This window comes from Dipodomys spectabilis, unplaced genomic scaffold, assembly GCF_019054845.1.
Source record: "Dipodomys spectabilis isolate Male_0828 unplaced genomic scaffold, ASM1905484v1 ptg000344l, whole genome shotgun sequence".
Classification (NCBI taxonomy): domain Eukaryota; kingdom Metazoa; phylum Chordata; class Mammalia; order Rodentia; family Heteromyidae; genus Dipodomys; species Dipodomys spectabilis.
In genome coordinates, this window is record NW_024871021.1 from 1886023 (window position 1) to 1890000 (window position 3978).

Here is a 3978-nt window from a genome sequence, read left to right on the forward strand (position 1 = left end):
CAAGCCCCAGCGGCCCAATGGCCTCTGTTCCAGGCCACGCCCCCCACTGACTCTCCCGTCAGCTCCACGCCCTGCAGGCCACGCCCACCGCGACACCACGCCCACCGCGACACCACGCCCCTCCCAAACGTGGCCCCGCCTCTTAAAGGCGCTGCGTCCCGGAGGCCTCCACGCACCGACGGTGACCCGGGGGCAGCCCGGGGCGGCGTCCTCGGGGGTCCTAAGCGCTTCCGCTTCCGGATGCGGACGGCCTAGCGGTGGCCATGGCGGCGGCGGCGGCGACGCTCCGCGGCCCCGCCACGGCTGCATTTCCGGGCGCGGCCGCCGTCGCCGTCGCGTCGATGTCATCAGCCGGCGCCAAGACGCGGGCGCGCATGCGCGCGCTCTCGGCGGAGCGCCACTGCGCATGCACATAGGGTTAGCAGGGAGGGGCCGAACGCTCCCAGCGGAGGGCTATTGCGCATGCGCAGAGGGTTCTTCAGCGGGGACAGGCTGAGCCGGCCTGGCGGAGCGCCATTGCGCTTGCGCACAGGGTTAGACAGCTGGGAGGGGCTGAGCCAGCCTGCGCCAATGCGCATGCGCACAGGGTTCGTCAGCGGGGTGGGGCCTAGCGCTCCCGGCGGAGCGCCGCTGCGCATGCGTGTCCCTTGGCTGCTTGTTCCCTCTGCCCTCCCGCGTGTGGACCCACGGCGCATGCGCACAGGTTGAATCGGCCGGGAGGTGCAGAGCGGACCCTGGAGGGTCGAGTTGCGCATGCGCACAGCCTGAGTCCGCCGGGAGGTGCCTAGGGGACCCCGGAGGATCGAGGTTCCGTCCGCATTGCGCATGCGCACTGGGTGAGTCGGCCGGTACCGTCCGGGCCGCGCGGTGTGGTGCGTGCATGCGTGGGATTCCCTCGGTTGCTCTGGTTGGTACTGCGCATGCGTGCCACCTGGGGGGGGAGGTCCTCCGCGCTGCACCGCACATGCATGAGCCAGCACGCCCCCGTCCTTCCCCCCCTCCCCCTCCCCCCCCCCCCACCCCCCCCCCCCCCCCCCCCCCCCCCCCCCGCCGAGCAGGAACACGCATGCGTGTGCTCCCGGGCTCTGCGGGGTACAGATCTGCGCCTGCGCGGGAGTGGGCTGCGCTGCCCTGCAACGCGCATGCGCGGTTCCCAGAGACAGAGAGACTGACAGACAGACACAGGGACAGTGAGACAGAGTCAGACAGACACTGGGACAAAGACAGACACAGAGATGGACACAGAGAGACACAGACAGATAGATGGACAGACAGACACAGAGAAGACAGAGACATGGGCAGGTATAGACAGAGAGACACAGAATGACAGACAGAGAGACAGACAGACAGACAGAGGCAGAGCCAGACAGACAGGGAATGACAGAGAGAGACAGACAGAGACGGACAGACATAGAGCAAAACAGACAGACACTGGGACAAAGACAGACAGAGACAGACACACAGATGGACGCAGAGAGAGACACAGACAGACAGATGGACAGACAGACAGAGGCAGAGACAGACACAGACATAGAGAAAGACAGACAGACACAGAGAATGACAGACAGACATGAAAGACAGACAGAGAATGACAGAGAGACACAGACAGACAGATACTGACACAGACAGACAAAGAAAGACAGAACGAGACCCAGACAGACACAGGAGACAGAGACAGAAAGACAAAGAGACAGACAGACACAGAAGTCAGAAGTAGACTGATGACAGACAGACCGAGACAGACAAAGACAGAATGAGACAGACAGACAGACAGTGAGACAGACATGGACAGGCAGACACAGACGGACAGACAGAAAGACAGAGACAGAAGTAGACTGACAGACACAGACAGACAAAGAAAGAGAGAACGAGACACAGACAGACTGACAGAGGAGACAGACAGAGACAGAGAGACAAAGACAGACAGACACAGACCATGGACAGGCATAGACAGACAGAGACAGAGACAGACAGAAACACAGACAGACACAGAAAGACAGACAGAGACAGAGAGACAGATGGATCAAGGCAGAGCTAGAGATAGACAGACAGACAGACAGACATAAACACGGACATGGACAGAGTCAGAGACACAGAGAGACAAAGACAGACAGACAGACACAGAAAGAGAAAGAGAGACACCGAGACGGACAGACAGACAGACACAGAGGGACAGACAGACAGACACAGAGAGACAGACAGACAGAGAAAGGGAGATAGAGCGAGACAGACACAAACAGAACAGACAGACAGACACAGAGCAAGATAAACATAGAGCAAGACAGACAGACACAAAAAGAGACAGAGGAACAGACTGACAAAGACAGAGACAGACAGACACAGAGAGACACAGAGACAGACTCAGACACTGGGACAGACAGATGGGACACAGATAGACAAACAGAGACAGAAAGAGACAAAGACTGACAGACAGACAGAGACACAGAGATACACAAACAGAGCAGACAGACAGACACAGAGGACAGATAGACAGAGACATAGACACGGACATGGACAGAGTCAGAGACAGAGAGACAAAGACAGACAGACACAGAGAGACAGACAAAGAGACACAGACAGACACAGAGGCAGACAGACAAAGTGAGACAGACAGACACAGAGAGAGACAGACAGACAGACAGACACAGAGAGACAGACAGAGCAAGGCAGAGAGAAACAGAGACAGACTCAGACAGACACTGGGATAGACAGATGGGACACAGATAGACAGACAGAGACAGAGATAGACTGACAGACACAGACAGACAGAGACACGGAGATACACAAACAGACCAGACAGACAGACAGACACAAAGAGACAGACAAAGACAGAGACATAGAGCAAGACAGACACAAAGCCAAACAGACAGACGGACACAAAGAGACAGAGACAGACAGACACAGACATGGACAGACATAGACATGCAGACCAACAGACAGAAAGACAGAGGAGACAGACAGACAGACAGAGAGACAGATACCCAGACAGACAGACAGACAAAGAGACACAGACAGACAGAGACACAGAAACAGACAAAGAAAGACAGAACAAGACCCAGACAGACAGACATAGGAGACAGACAGAGACAGAGAGACAGAGTGAGACAGACAGAGACAGACAAAGAAAGAATAAGACAGAGACAGACAGTGAGACTGGCAGACAGACACAGAGACAAAGACAGACAGACACAGACATGGACAGGTAGAGACACGCAGACCAACAGACAGACTGACAGAGGAGACAGACAAAGACAGAGGCAGACAGAAGGAGACACAGACAGACAGACAGAGATACACTGACAGAGAGACAGACAGACAGAGACAGAGCTTGACCTACTCCATTGAGGTCAGGACTTGGGTCCAAGTCACTCAAGTGTGAAAATGTTAATCCCACCCATATTTAATCAACATCCATCCACCCACCCATCCACCTATCCATCCACCCATCCATCCACCCATCCCTCCACCTATCCATCCATCCACCCATCCATCTATCCATCCACCCATCCATCTATCCACCCACCCATCCACCCACCCACCCATCCATCCATCCATCCATCCATCCATCCATCCATCCATCCACCCAAACATCCACCCATCCACCCATTCATCCTTCCATCCATCCATCCACTCATCCATCCATCCACCCAAACATCCACCCATCCACCCATTCATCCTTCCATCCATCCACCTATTCATCCTTCCATCCATCCACCCATCCATCCACCCACCCATCCACCCATCCATCCACCCACCCATCCACCCATCCATCCATCCGTCCTTCCATCCGCCCATGCATCCATCCATCCATCCACCCCCCCATCCACCCATCCATCCATCCATCCATCCATCCATCCATCCATCCATCCACCCACCCTCCCATCCATCCACTCATCCATCCACCCACCCATCCATCCATCCATCCACCCATCCATCCATCCTCCATTGAGATGAACACTTGGGTCCAAGTCACTCAAC

The 3978-nt window shown here is 56.1% G+C and overlaps 1 pseudogene; it reads left to right on the plus strand.

The window, feature by feature from the left end:
- Positions 1 to 263: 263 nt before the first annotated feature.
- LOC122095334 overlaps positions 264 to 3978 on the plus strand; it is a 9061-nt pseudogene continuing 5346 nt past the window's right edge.